The 16,503-nt window shown below is 41.7% G+C and overlaps 1 pseudogene; it reads left to right on the forward strand.

The window, feature by feature from the left end:
- Positions 1-1,254: 1,254 nt before the first annotated feature.
- On the forward strand, positions 1,255-15,991 carry LOC114635596 (annotated as a pseudogene).
- Positions 15,992-16,503: the final 512 nt, after the last annotated feature.

Raw genomic sequence — 16,503 nt, forward strand, 5'->3', positions numbered from 1 at the left:
GAGACATCACTCCAGGGGTGGGAAAGTGCAGCCTTAGGTGCAAGACAGCCAGAGCTGACCCAGGGGTTCCCAAACCTGCAAGGAAGTCAGGGCCTTCTGGTTCTCAAGCTCATGGACATCCAGGTGCCATTGGAAGCTGCTGAAGAGTTGAGAACAGAGTTAGGTCCCCCCGCTGTCTGGATCTAGCCTGGGGATTGGGGTGGGTGGAAGGGGATCTCTGGCTGCTCCAGTGGGGAGAGTATTTGGCTTGATGGTTGGCAGTGGGTTTGAGCTTGGGCTTGGTGGTGGCCATGGCTGGGAGCACAGAGAGGTCTCCCACAGGAGATTAGATGTTGGCTCTATAGGTGAAGGCCTTCTCCATGGCACCTCATGGCAGATCTTGAAGAAAAGATGCAGTCTGCAGTTTAAAGGCATTTATTGTCATGGAAGAAAGTGGATGTGTATCATCATACCACACTTCTCAGGGTGGGCCTAAGGTTACATACCTTTTGCAGGGCTGAGTGTTTGTGAAGGAAAGCTTATTGGCCAAGCCCTCCAGGTCTTTAGGTAGCTTGTTAAAATGGAGATCTGTCTTGAGCCTATGTGACCACAGGTCATGACCTCTACATGTGTAGGGGCTTGGGGCATTGCCTTTATGTGACTGATGGCCTCAAATCTATAGGGGGCTGTTACTAGTGACAGAGGCCTGGTGCCAGGGAATAGGAGAAGTGCCTACAGTTCCCTCAGAGTTTCCAAGACTTCAACCCTTAGCTCAGCCAGGGACCAAGCTACATTTAACAGTCCCACATGCACCAGCATTTATATGTATACACACACACACACACACACACACACACACACACACACACAGAGAGACACACAGACAAAGACAGAGAGAGACAGAGAGACAGAGAGAGAGAGACAGAGACACACATACACAAACAGACAGACAGACATACAGTATATAAAGACATCCTTTTCATATTTCTCGTGTTGTAAATACGGAGCTTGAGAATTTGTCTGATGCAAAATTAACTATCTTTCTTTCAGCCAAACACGATCTGCACAGTTGTAGAGATCAACTAAGTCTTGTTTTCTTCTTCTCTCCACCCCTGTACCTAGTTTTCCAACCATAGAGAAATTTCCATTTAAAAGGGTCCTGGAATATAAAAGGTTGGAATCACAATAGGAAGCAGAGTGTACAGCTGATTTCTCATAGGCTGTGAGGCATTCTGAGGTTGGTTTTCTTTTTCTTTTTTTTTGACTCTAGGATTTTAGCCCAGTGGGGATTATGAATAAATCTGTCACTATATCTAAGGATGAGGAATGGAAGAGATACAGAGCCTTGTTGTCCCCCACGTTCACCAGTGGAAAACTCAAGGAGGTGAGTGAAATTCTTTTAACTGCAGCCTGTGTGACTGGAGTCCCATCCTAACTGTGGATGCTTTTCTGTTTTGTTCAGATGTTCCCTATCATCGAGCAGTATGGAGACATTTTGGTAAAGTACTTGAGGCGAGAGGCAGAGAAAGGTAAGCCTGTTTCTCTGAGTGAGTGCTGGTCCATCACAATGGTTCTGAGAGAGGAAGGACACCTGGTCACATGGCTCACATGGTCCAGCTGCTTGTCCTTGCCCCTTTAGACACCTGATGATATTATATACAGTTTAAAAGGAAGAAATGAGAGAAAGAAATTTGCAGGGGTAGATGGTGGGTAGGCTGGGAAAGGCTTGGTCCAAACTAAGGTGGCTTTCCCTATCTCCTGAGAATTCTTTCCTGGTCCCTGATATATGTGTTAAATTCTCACCCCTCTCTCTCCTCAGAGTGTTCGGTTCCTACAGAATGGATGTGATCACCAGCATGTCATTTGGGGTGAATGTCAATTCCCTCAACAACCCAAAGGATCCTTTTGTGGAGAAAGCCAAGAAGCTCTTAAGATTGGATTTTTTTGATCCATTGTTCTTGTCAGTAGGTGAGTGGACAGTTCTGCCTTTTGATCATTGCTTTTGTCTGTGGCCATGTTTGTCAGTTCTGCCTTTCTCTTCCTCACTTCCCCCAGATGATTGCCTCAAGTAGTGTATAGATCACTTGTCATGTAATTCATCCCCTGAAGTTACAGTTCAGTATTTTGAGAACATTCAAAGATGCAGCCTAATTACTTCTGTTTTTGAACTTTGTTTTCTTTGAGACAAGGTCTTAGCACAATGTAGCTCTAGCAGGCATGGAAATTGCTGTGTATACCAGGTTGGCCTTGAACTTACAGTGATCCCTCTACCTCTGCCCTCTGAGGGTTGAGATTACAGTGTGGGCTCCAACACCTAGTTTTATTTATTATTCTTATATTTGTACAAATTCTATTTTGTATAAATATAAATTTGGTCCTCTGTAAGTCGAGAACTCTCCATGGTTGCAACATCGTACAGGCATACCATCTGTCTCAATTACACTCACCCCTAACTTACTTCTCACTTCAATTAGACACTTCAACAAATCTTCCTCCCATTTTCTTGTCCCTTTCTCTGGTTTGGTAACTGGTTGAGTCCACTTGGTGCTGCCTGCTAGGATGCTGATAAATATTATTGTCTTGATCTGATGCAGTCTGTCAGTTCAGGAGAGGGCCATGCCATGTCCTGACATGGGATATCACTCCCACAGTCCTGGCCCTGACATTATTTCCACACCCTCTTTCATCGTTTTCCTTGAGCCTTCCTGCATGGGGGTGCTGATATAGATGCTCCATTTAGGACTCAACACTCAATACCCCTTATTCTCAGTACATTGATATCTAAGAAATTGATAATGACTGAAAGCCCACCTGGCCCATTACCAATGTCAATCATAGAGGACTTTGTTCTGGCCATGTTGTAACTTTGAAGCAATCTTGACCTAAGCAACCACCAGTTCACTTCCTCTGTATCTGAGTATTCTGGGCATTTCACATCAATAGGTTCATAGACTATGTGGTCTCTGTGACAGGCCTCTTTCATTTAGCACAATATTAAATGAAAGAAATGTCACTATGTCCTGTGTTTATGAGCAGATTATACTCCATATCTGTTGATGAACATTGGCATCAGTCTCACATGTTTGCTATGAATTTCACTGGTATGAGCCTTCATATAGAAGGTCATGTTTAAGTATTTGGTTTTATGGTTTGGGGGTTATATTTAGAATCAGCATTTCTGAGTTACAAAATACCTGAAATTTTTACATATTAAGCAAGTGAACATGCATTGTCTATAGTAGCTGAGCGTACTGTACATATGAATGTCTGCTATAAATGCAGAACTTAGATGTTTTAATATATGACTTTAGATCTCCTTTCTCTCTCTCTCTCTCTCTCTCTCTCTCTCTCTCTCTCTCTCTCTCTCTCCCCCTCTCTCTCTCCCCCTCTCCCTTCCTCTCTCTCTTAGACTGTATGGTGAGGGTTTTTATTTTTATCCATCTTTGTGTATTCCCTAACTCACTCTGTATACTAGGCTCATCTTGAACTCACCTAGCTCAACCTGTCCCTGCCTTCTTAGTGCAAGGACTAAAGGCATGCACTACAACTGCCTGGCTAGTTCTGTTTTTATGTAGCTTAATTGTTTCATCACTTTTATAAGATTTATTTTATTTTATTTTCTGTGAATTGTTGTTTTGTCTGCATGCATGAAGTGCCTAAAGAAGACATAGTGGGGTCTTGAATCTCTTTGTACTGGAGTTATAGGTGGTTGAGAGCAACCATGTGGATGATGGGAATCAAAACTGGCTCTTCTGGGAGTGCTAAGTGGTTATGTATGTACATACATATTCATATTCATATTCTGGGTACAGTTAACCATGGTGTGTCATTTAGGGTTAATACTTTCCATGTTAATTATATTTACACGCACAGCTCATGTGTCCCTTTGCCTACATTCCATCCTTGTTACATAATATTACCTTTGGTGTCAGCTTTTAAGTGTTAGATGATATCTACACTTAGACCTGTTTACATATTTATTCATATAAGCTAGAATCTGGAAGTGAAGGAGAGTATGTGCTTTTTCATTCTTCATGCTTTTTGCTCACCTGTCTTTGAGCTTGGGTATTTTCTTTTTTTGACACAGGGTTCTCTTGGCTGTTCTTGTGTGCATGCATGCACATGTGAATGCCTTGGTGTTTGTGTGGCATGTGGAGATCAGAAGACAACTTGCAGTGGTTGGTTCTTTCCTTCTACAGAGTGGAATCTAGGGATCAAACTCAGGTTATTAGGCTTGTCTGCAGGAACCTTCTGTTGTTGAGCCATCTTAATGGCCCCTGTATTTTTTTTTTTTCTGAATCCACATGAACTCCAGGAGCAGACATAAATTTAAGAGTCAGGTTGCAGCTTTGGCTACTCCAAAGCACAGAAAGAGAAGTATGGTGCTGACCTAGTGTGAGCAAGGTGGCAGAGAGAATGGCTTTTGGTTGAGACATTGGTGAGTTATTCTAGAGATTGCTTTATGATTTCTTTATATGAAACTTGCCTTCTAATTAAAACTTAATTTTAATTGTTTTCTAGTACTCTTTCCATTCCTAACCCCAATATATGATATGTTAAATATCTCCATGGTCCCTAAGGATTCAATAGCATTTTGTGACCCGTGTGTAATTGTCTCACCAGCAAGAACACAGGCGGACACCAGGATCCTTCTGCAGCAAACTTTTTATTGTAATGAAAGGAGGAAGACCCCGGGCCCCGAAAAGGCACCGCTTATATACTCCTGGAGCGGCGTGTTCATTTCTGATTGGCTGCTTACTCATTACCCGCCAAAACGCCCCGGGATGTGCTGTGACTTGGCGCGAGCTCACTTACCGCACATGTGCAACAGCTTTTTTATCAGGATGGGCAGCGGATGTCAGTGCCATCTTGTAATGGCGATTGGTCTTGCCGCTGGCACTACGGCGGTAGTGGCTTCCTACACCTCCCCCTTTTTGTTTTATTGCAGAGGGTGGTATTTGAGATACCTGGGAAGGTTTCGTAACTCGCATATTTGGTGGTCTTACGGCGGGTCTGAGCCTCTTTGGAGGGCGGTGCTCAAACTCTTACCCGTCACTGGGTCAGCCTCCCCACCCGGGGCTGCCCTGTCTTAGGTGGCCGAGGCTTATCCGTCTGCTCTGTCATTGACTTACCAGACCTACTATCCGTAGAACGAACACCTTAGTGGGCAGGGACTGTGTACAGATATGTTTGAGGCTTCATAGGGTGTCTTCACCAAAAGCCCTTGGGGTACAGCGGCCGAGAACCCAAGTGTCATTATTTACGAAACATGGATAACCAAATCTCGGGAGATGAGCCTTGTTCTAATGCTGCAAATGCTTGAGTGATTGCCACCTTGTCACGTCTGTGTTGAGCTTTGAGTTTGCAGACCAACCATAACATGAACACTGATCCACAACATAGGGCTGCACCAAACAGGCCTACCCCCACCCTCTCTTTAAAGGAGGAAAAGGCTGAAGAAATCTAGGAGGAGAGTCCTTCAGTCAGTGATAGATCCACTCGTGTCGAGTTGATAGCTACCACTGCTGTCCTCAGCGCCTTGAGCGTCTCCTCAAATCCTTCTGACCAATTTCCTGCAAGGTAGAGAGACAAACGTCTGGACAAGTTAGCTGCTCGGGTAAAATTTTCATACTGTACACTGGTGATGCATAGTGCACCCAGTTTTCTCTCACATCCCAATTGGGCTAATTGAAAGAGGATATCCAATCTCTCTTCCACTAAATCAAGGCGTTGATTAAGGATCATTAGCCCGCCTTTTAGTTGGGCGTTGGTGGAGGTTTGAAAGTTAACAGCCTCCGCCACCGTGGCTGACAATTGGTTGAGGGCAGTGCCCGTCTGAACAAAAGTTGACATAGCAATCCCAGCGGCTGTGGCGGCAATGGCACTAACTGATATAACCGTCACTATGGCTGCAGTTATACCAAAATCTCTTTTTTGCCTAAATAATGACAAAGTGGAAGGAGTCTCCACGGGGACAGGAACCCATCGCGGGACTCTGGCAACCATAGAGCGAGTGAATCTTTCAGAACTCCAACACTGGGACATCCAGCAGGTTTCATTGGTACAATTCTTAAAGGTGGAATTTGATAAAATAAACAAAAATACTAGGAACCCAAAGCTGGAGGATCCAAATAAGGATCTGCATATGAGTCTTTTGGGGGGTCATCTTCAGATGCCACGAGTCGTCACGTCAGTCGCTCTGGTAGCCAAAATGGATTGTCTTCTTCCTGCGGAAAAACACAAACCACTCCCCTGGATCTTATTAAAATAGGATCCAGGCCTTTCCATTGTCCGGTCAAGACATCCTTCCATTTGACCATCTCTTTTGGCCTATCAGGCTCTAAGCAATGACGGTCAGCTGCCGTGTGGCCTTGACTGTCCAGATTTAAAAAATTAAGGGTAAAAAGTGCTATAGAAACAGTGACTCGTGGCACTGAGGGTAGAGCCTCCTCGACTCCCCCTTTTTGTTTTATTAGATAAGACTTAAGAGTGCGATGAGCCCATTCTATAATGTCTTGTCCTTGAGGGTTATAAGGGAGACCCGTCAGATGGGTCACCTCCATTTGGCGACAAAATTGTCCAAACTTTTGAGAAGTGTAAGCTGGTTAAATTAAACTGTGTTTGTATAAATAACTGTAAAATTTGAGAATTAGTAATATCTAAAAAGGCAACAATTTTAAGTAGTTACAAACCATGAGCCATATACTGGCTATGAGTGTACCAATTGAAAGCTTGATTTTTCATCATTTCAAACAGTGGTTACAGCACATAATTTAATTATTTGTGCTGAAGCAGGGGAAAGTTCAAGAAAATGAACATGTGATATAATTACATATACTGCCTAATAAATTGATGAGGCATCTGTAAATATAGTAGATATTTTTTCTATGGGTTGCATGCAAATTTATAGGAAATATAAAAGCATGCATAGAGAACAACTGTTAACAACTTGTCTTATGGATAATGATTATCAAATCTGTCTAAAAACTTTGCCATGTAATAGGCCAAATATCATTATTCTCCAAGAATCAACTTAAATTCTATTTGAAATAAGGAATTAACATTTCATCTAAAATACTTTCAGGATTCTTATCTTACAATCCTGTATTAACACTGTAATAGTTTCATAGTAAGATGTTCAAACTTTAATTTTAGATGAAGATGGATGAATCCACATTAATGGTTTCTTTTGCCAAAGGGCTGCTGTGAGCACATGAGTAGCAATAATGCAAACAGCCAGCAATTTATCATAGTCTATATGATTTATCTTTTGATAACTAACAGTTTACTCTATACTTTTACAAAGCTATCTATCCCTCATCAGTTAACTGTCGAGGGGAATTAGGATTTGTATCCCCCTTGAGAATATCAAACAGAGATTCAAGTCCTCCTATGGTAAGCTGAAGATGAGGTTTTAGCCAATTAATATCTCTTAACAACTTTTGAGAATCATTAAAAGTAAACCATTTTTTTTGTATGTACACCTCCAAGCCAGAAGATGGCACTAGATCCCTCTACAAATGGTTGTGAGCCACCATGTGGTTGCTGGGAATTGAACTCTTAATATTTTTGGTTGTGAGCCTAGCCTTTAATGGCTGAGCCATCTCTCCAGCCCCAATTATTCCATTCTTATTGGAAATTTTCTGTGTCACAATTGAATTCCCAGATATTGAAAAGATACTGCCTTTGAATCTTTTCTGGAGCAACAAGTACTCCAAAATGTTAAAGCTCATTGTATTAGAGCAAAGGCTTGCAGAAAAACTCCTTTAGAGAGATCATCCAATAAAATATACAATGAATAATATACACTGAGAGATTTAAATGCTTAACTTTTGTGTTAAAGCAACAACAAATTCTTATATAAGACTATTAGTCATTCTTTGAGGCAACCTTTTTAATGATATCGCTTCATGGGCTCTTAAAAAAAATCACTAGTAAATTTATTGAATTCAAACCTCACCACCTTTACCAGGATGTAAAGGAACAATAAAAACAATCTTTTAAATCTATAATAATTCTATATGTATTTACTAGAATGGCAACTGAAGTAGGCAAGACAGGCTGTAATGCCCCATTAGTTTCATAAATCTTAAATTTGAACTTGTTTTGGATTAATTGAATAACTAATTTCTTTTAGCTGAGTGAGAGTATCAGATAAAACCCAATCTTGTCTTCTCTTACTCTAGAGCAATTCTTTTGTTAACAGGCACAGCTATAATGTCATGGAGGGAAGCAGGCACAATTTTAATTCCTCCAGCATAACCATTATCTCTAACTCCTGGCCCATAAGCTGTTGTGAATTTCTTTTGAGTCTGAGCTGACGCCTCCCTAAGGAACAAACAAGGCAATAAACAAATTCTAGAAAACACCCTTACAGAGGCAGGTCAGGACAAAAGGAATGTCTGAAATACAAGCTTTTGCTGCACCCACTCTGTACAAAGTCTTGATTCAAATGTAAATATTTTAAATCTCGGCCTATATCCTGAGGCCTGGCCCAAAGATTATCCTTCCTGCACCAAGGACAAAAGTAACCTTGGTCACCTGACTGTTGCTCAAGCCTTTGTTCCTGGGACAGTCATTTTAAAAACTATCTAAATTTCCACATTTAAAACATCTTTTTACTTTACGGTTCTGTGCAAGCTATGGCCAGACCCTGATTGTATGAGGGCGCAATTTCATCGCAAAGAAGAATGTATCTATGTCTGCTTGTATGGTCTGAGAGCTGTGTAGGCAGTTCAACCTGATTAACATTGCCTTCACACTGACCTTCTCCTAGAAGCATGTTAATATCCCAATCTACCTGCCTGCCTGAACATTCATCATGGCACTATGATTTTTACTAGTATCACTCCAATCTGAGCTCCAAATCAAGTAATCTCCTCCTGACAAAATAGCCAACTCTGCTCTATTCTCTTCTGAACCATAAACATGGGTGAGTCAAAGAATTCCAAACTCACAATTGAACTGCCAACTGTAGCCAATGGAATACTGGCAGTTTAGCTATATATATATATTTTTAAGTTTCTTAAGCAAAACCAATTTTTAACAATGTAAACAATCTATTTTCTCTAAAATCAACACCAAGTAGATTACTTTTATGTTACAAAGTTTTGTTGTCAATTCTTACATATGAATGCATGATAGTGCACCTTTTAATATCTCATTAAAGAGACATTGTTTTAAATCTTTTATACATCTGATTTCTGAATGACTCCAACCCTGAGTTACGATTTTAAACTAACTCTCTGTCACCAAAGTTGTAAATTTTTAATCAAACCCAAAACTTATAAGCCAATAATCGATAACCAAAACATGTAGAACATTTTTATACTTTTAAAACCAATCAGAAACAACAATGAAGTGGCTATGCATCTTATATATTTAGACCAAACAAAATTTCTTGCTTTTTTGCTCTAATTTCAAGAGAAGGACACCGTGTCACAATGATTTTTCTAGGACAAAACAACTCTTAGCTTCCTTATAAAATCCAAAAACCATTGGTCTCTTTTTAAAAGCAGCTTATGCCAACAATCAATTCCTGGAAAGGCTTTTTCAGCTCAGCTCAACTCTTAGCTACAGGTGTAGGGTAGCTTATCAGCCTCTGCTGTGTATATTAAGACTGTCTTTAAAACAAAGCTAAACTTAGACCAAGAGGTGGATACGTAGCAGCTTTTGTCTTTTGTCTTTTGAACATGCATCACAGAACATACATTTAGACAACAAAACAAAAACCAAACAATTGACACACGTAGACATTGGCGTGCCAAGGACAGACAACAAAGAAGGACATCTAAGAGCTAAATAAAGAGAAATTCAGGACATCTCCTGAATTTCTTTCTTTTTCTAGATGAGCTCTGAAATAGCCTTTTCATTTCTTTTTGTTGACACAGCTCAGAGAGAGGACAACTGTTTTTCTAAAACCCTTTCTCTCTCTCTCATATTCAAGATGTAACTTTTCATCTCGTTCATTGGAGATGTAGCAGGCAGCTATTGTAACACCTCAGTACCCTGCTTTCTTAGTTTTCCAATTCCTTCTAACCCTGCTCTTCCCACCTGAAGCAGCTCTCTTCGTCTAAGTCCTCCCCCGCAGAGGAAGTTAGCTCCTCCGACTCAGAGCCACCAAGCCCCGAGGCCTCCACCTCCTTCACCGGATAAAGAGATTTCTTTTTTTCTTTCTCACGTTCCTCTCCCAAGGGCTTCCTTTCCCTTATCTCTCGCTTCTGCGGACTGAACGTCTTTGGAAGAGTCTGTTTGCTTAGGCATGCCTTTCCGTTTCTTTCCGAGCTCCCCCCCTTTTTTTGAGCTCCTAAGCGCTTACCTCACTCTGTTTCTGACATGCTGTCCTGCAATTCGTCTAACACTCCCTGGCCTGCCACGATAGTTGAGTGGCACCTCTCATCCTGTAGGCACGATCTTACTAGTTTCCACAATGGCCGCCTTCCAGGCTTCAACTTCCCATTCTGTTGTTCCCTAATTAAATCACCCTCTAATTTGTCACAGGAGGCGAGCGTCAGCCATCCTGAGCATACATACCAGGGCTCCATGCGATCGATCTCCTTCACAAACCCTTCTAACGTTTTTGTAGAGATTTTCAATTCATGCTGTCGCAAAATTGCCTGCAGCGCCGTAATAACTGAATGCTAAACTCCCACATTGCTCTCTTATCTATGAGAGAATCTGACACACGGGAGGGGTGGGCACCGCAGCTTATCTACGTCCGACTAACTGCGCCCAACAGCAACTGGGGGCCTGAAGCGGCGGTGCCGGCTCAGGCGGTGGCAGGATTTAGCAAGAGAATAGGTGGAATTGGGGAGAGAGATGAGCTAGATTAAGGCCAAACATACCTCTCAGAGCTTACTTTTGTCCTGCAGTTCTGAACCCTTCCCGTAAACGGGGTCTCCTCGGCAATGGTGATGGTGAGTGTCCTGGGTTTCGGCACCAGCTGTGACCTGCGTGTAATTGTCTCACCAGCAAGAACGCACGCGGACACCAGGATCCTTCTGCAGCAAACTTTTTATTGTAATGAAAGGAGGAAGACCCTGGGCCCCGAAAAGGCACCGCTTATATACCCCTGGAGCGGCGTGTTCATTTCTGATTGGCTGCTTACTCATTACCCGCCAAAACACCCCGGGATGGGCTGTGACTTGGCATGCGCTCACTTCCCACACATGCGCAACAGCTTGTTTATCGGGATGGGCAGCGGATGTCAGCACCATCTTGTAATGGTGATTGGTCTCGCCACCAGCACTACAGTGGTAGCGGCTTCTTACAGCATTTTTCAAAAAATTTGTGTACAGAATGAAGGAAAACCACATGGATTCTAATCAGAAGGTAAAAAGTGGTGGTTTCATGAGAGGGTCACAGTTTGATAACATGTTGGTCTGTGTACATGTGAACTGTGTGCTAACATTAGAAAGAGAAGGCTAGATTTAGAGAGAAAGAATATTTATATTTTCTGGAGGAGGAAAGGTTGGGTTTTTAGAAAGTTGATTGAGAATAAGGCAGGAATTAACCCTTAGCAATAGAGATCAAGACTGTCAAAACTCCAGCATACATGGGAAAGAACCTCTCCAAAATCTGCCCTTTGCTGAGGAACAATGGCAGTTGATAGCTGTGAAGGGAGGGTGTGGACACAGGTAGGTTTCCCATGAGGCATTGGATGGCCCTACAGCCATGCATGTGTGGGCATCAGTAGTTGGACTCAGTGGGTAATTAAGGAGAGAGCATGGACTGTGGAGGAAGAAATGTTACAGATGATATAGAAGGAATTGGATGGAGGAAACAGCAGGGTGGAGATGACCATGTCTGACTGTGTGCATGTATGAAACTCTCCAATAACAAATAAAACTGATTTAAAAGGGGGAATAATATTTTCCTCTCCTTCAACAACATTTTCAAAGAATAAAAGTGTTTATTTAAAATTCTATCTATTGTACTTGACTGTAAAAGAGGTTGATGTGAAAACTGGATGGTTCCTGGTTTAGCCACTCCTGGTTTTGTTCCTTGAGGACTCAAGCAATCCTAGTCACAGTTGTGAATTTAAGGGAACCACGTTCTCAGAAATGAGAAAATAAAGCTTCTTCACTCCTGATTCACCTCTGACCTCTGACCTTAGGATTGACCTTCCATTTTTGCAACTTCTCTTTCTGCTTCCAGCACTGAGTGGACTTTCTTCATCTGATGATGAACGCTCATTATAATTCCAAAGACAAAGCGTCTCATCAAGGTAAGCAATCCCTTCCTGGGCAATGGACAAGGAAGCTCTCAGGGAGCCAGTGGTTAACTCATAAAATATGTAAGGAGGCTTTACTAGGTAGAGGGCAACCTCTGTTGAGTTGCTGAAAGACAGATGCGGCTATTATCAACATGGAATTTTCTGGATGCACATTGGCAAAAGTTGGCTCCTAACATGAAGGGTGGCCATGATGGACATCTCCAGTTGTCTGTTTGTTACCTGGGTGAGCATAGGTGCTGTTTGTGTCTTTCCCAGCATGCAGCCTGCCTAGACATCGGTGTCTAAACATACTGTCATGGGGGATGTACCTACATGGTGCTGAACCTGTATGGGATCCCCTGTTGTACATGTGCTCTCTAGCTTAATCCATGGCAAAGATTTACTTTTCCTTTGTGTGATATCTAAGTAGCTTCTGGGGAAATACCCTTTGTACAAGTGCACTAGTCCTCTTCATTCTTCTATGTATTTAAAAAATCATTCAGGTCTGGGCAGAGAGGCAGAGGCAGATGGATCCCTATGAGTTCAAGGCCAGCTTGGTCTAAATCATAGATTCCTGGACAGACAGGGCTACACAGAGAAACCATATCTCAAAAACCCATTAAAAAACACTTAAAGATTTTTAATCTTGTTTTTGTATTACATGCATGTGCAGAAGTATGTACACATGTGCATACCCCTACGTGTGTGAATAGTTAACAGATGAAAGTACACAGTATCTTGCTCAATCCCTCTCTGTCTTGTTTCCTGGGAGACAGGGTTTTATTTATTTATTTATTTATTTATTTATTTATTTATTTGGGTTTTTCGAGACAGGGTTTCTCTGTGTAGCCCTAGCTGTCCTGAACTCACTTTGTAGACCAGGCTGGCCTTGAACTCAAAAATCCCCAGCCTCTGCCTCCCAAGTGCTGAAATAAAAAGTGTGTACCACCACTGCTTGGCTGGTTTTTGTTTTTGTTAAACTTTAGGTTAGGCTGGAAGCCAGGAGATCCTAATGGTCCATAGAGTTGTGGTTACATGAGTGTGCTGCCCCACCAGTGCTTATTCTTTTAATTTAAAATTATTATTACTCTCATGGCTGCAATCAGATGCCATTCCAATTCCATACTTTGTTCTACGTATGTGCATCAGCAGCTAAAGGAAAGAGAGTCTTCCATTCTCACCTATTCGGTTATCCCACCTCCCACTTGCTCATATGTAGCAGTATGATTCTGGGTCACCATGTTTACTTTTAAAAGTGGTTGAATACTTTGTTTCAAGATTTCTCCTGTTTGCCCACTTGAAACCCTTTCATGTGATCAGATAACTTCAAATCCTTCTATTTCCCCTCCTCCTTTTCCACATTGTCTACGTAGCCCAGGGTGATCCACATTCACAATGTACTTGAGAATGACCTTTAATTCCTGAGACTAAAGGCATGTGCTATCATGCAGCAGTGTTTTAGCAGAAAAGTACTGTATCTGGCACAAATGTGGAGTGATGGCACCTCAGTTTTGAAGTGTTCCTTTGTCAGTGATTTTTATATGAGATTTTATGGTGTTCTTTGGAAATATTCCCAGATCCTGTGCTTAACTTAGTGTGAAGACAAGCCTGGCAAACACGGCTGTCTCCTATGGCTGAGAACTGCTTAGGTGATGGGTCTCTCAAGATAAGCCCTCGATGAGATGAGACATTTTGGGTATGTGGAAATTGACTTGCTAAAACTTGTCTTTTGTGTAACAATAAAAAGAGCTTCTGGGAAGCTGTCAGTGTCCAGTTCTTGAGGGGCTGATTCTCCCTGCTAATGAGAAGCAGAATTCTCCATGACTGGCTCTCTTCTCTCCAGTCAATCTTCCAGTGTAATCTGGAACACAAACCTAACCCTGGTGTATAGAGTGCTGGGGACTGAACCTAAGGCTTCCTAAATACCATGGAAGCAGCCCATCTCCTGAAGTGCATATCCTCAGACCTTCTGTTTCATTTTTGATTGCTAAAAGAATTTACCATAATTTAACATAATCACAGCATTCATGGTAGATGTACAACTAACTGTAACGTTAGCTCTATGGGCTTTAATGACATTTTCTGGCTTCTACAGGAAGTTAGACAAGCACACATAAATAAATAAAATTTAAAAAACCACCTTAATCTATGTCAGGGACCTTCTGTAACTCCTTCTTTAAGGGATTAGATGCCCTCTTCTCAGCTCCATGGACACCCTCCCCAAACACATGGCACCCCCACACATACAGACATACTCCTAAATAAAAATGAAATTTACAAAAAAAAGGAAGTCCATGTCTTGAAACTGCCCACTGGAGATGATAAGAAACAACATTAACACTGGGACAACCTGCCTGAAACATTTTCCTTTTTGAACCTGTCACGAAGTTGTCATGGTGACGATAGTCTTAGTGTGACTGAATGGTGTTTCCATAGGCTCTCTAGGAACATGGAGGCTCATTTATTTTCTCCTCATGCCCTCTGTGATGGTCTATCCTGACATGGCTTACCTGAGATGTTTGTTTACTTCTAGCCCTGTCTGACACGGAGATCACAGCCCAGTCAGTAATCTTTATTTTTTTTTATTTTTATTTTTTTACACCTCTCACAACTTTATTTTTTTTAAGTATGTTAATGAATTCTTTTTTAATTTCTTTTTTTTTAAACATGAAATGCTTTTTTATAGCATGTTTTACAAGGGGATGGGGTAAGAGGGGCCAGGTGGTGGAAAAGTACAAAATCTTCTTGGCCTGTGCCTTGAAACATGTCATGGTCTATACGGTACACTGCCTTGAATTATGATCTACCTGCTGTTCTTCAGAAGATATAGTACACTGCTTGAGTTATGGTCTCCCTGCTATTCTTAAGATGATATGGTACTCTGCTTTGAGTCTATCTGCAGTTGCTAAGCAGGATCTTGCAGTTGCCAAGCTTCAGAGGACATTGTGCAGGTGGGGAAAGGTAGGGGGTGAGGGTAAGGGCGAGGGTCCTGGCTTCTGGCATCTCCCCCTTCTCTGTTTAGTTAGAGAAGGCATCTTATGATCAATCCCAACTATGTGAATTTTGAATTTGGATGTCTAATTATGGGGGGGTCTTAGACAAGTTCACAACCCCAAAACACTGATGTGAGACGAGTCACATCGATGGTCGAAGGTTTTAGGCTGTCGACGATGGGCAACGTCAAGGGACTCCGATGTGGGTGAAAGGAGGGTGAGAGCCCTGTCTTAGGCCATGTAGGCTGCACCCACTCCCAGCACCACTCATTCCTTTTCGGCTGCATTGGGTGGGCCCCTTCAGGCCGTTCTCTCTTATGAACATTGATTCAAAATTACTCAATAAAATTCTAGCGAACCGAATCCAAGAACACATCAAAATAATTATGCATCACGATCAAGTTGGCTTCATCCCAGGAATGCAGGGTTGGTTCAATATTCGGAAATCCATCAATGTAATCCATTATATAAACAAACTCAAAGAAAAAACCACATGATCATCTCACTAGATGCTGAGAAAGCATTTGACAAAATTCAACACCCCTTCATGATAAAAGTCTTGGAAAGGTCAGGAATTCAAGGTCCATACCTAAACATAGTAAAAGCAATATACAGCAAACCAGTAGCCAGCATTAAACTAAATGGAGAGAATCTTGAAGCAATCCCACTAAGATCAGTAATCTTTATTTTTGTTGGCTATGAAATCACCAGCAGCATGCTTTCCTTTGTGCTGCATTCCCTGGCCACTCACTCTGATATTCAGAAGAAACTGCAGGAGGAGATCGACAGGGCTCTGCCCAATAAAGTGAGAAGATGGTGTAATAGGGAAAAGGAGAATCATCAACAGAAACACTTTCTTGTTACCTGCAATGTTGTGTGTGTGCATATGTGTGTGTGTGTGAGTGTGTGTGTGTGTATGTGTGTGAGTAAGCAAGAGACAGACAGAGAGAGAGAGAGAGAGAGAGAGAGAGAGAGCGCAAGAGAGCAAGAGAGAGACAGTGTGAGAGTTACTGTATGTATGTTGTGTATGTGGTGTGTATATATTTTTGTGTGTTTGTGTGTGGGTGTAAGTATTTACACCACTGAGCCATGTTCTAATTCTTGTGTTTTTTTACATTTTGTATGTATGTATGTGTGTATGTGCACATGTACATATACATGCATGTATTTATTTATGTACATATGTACATACACATATATGTACTTATGTATGTATATGAATATATATGTATGTGGGCATTTGTGCTGTAACATACGTGTGTAGGTCAAAGGGTAACCTGAAGGAATTTCTTCTCTCTTTCTACTACATGTGTTTTA

The sequence above is a fragment of the Grammomys surdaster genome, unplaced genomic scaffold (assembly GCF_004785775.1).
Source record: "Grammomys surdaster isolate TR1022 unplaced genomic scaffold, NIH_TR_1.0 113850, whole genome shotgun sequence".
NCBI classification, from domain to species: Eukaryota; Metazoa; Chordata; class Mammalia; order Rodentia; family Muridae; genus Grammomys; species Grammomys surdaster.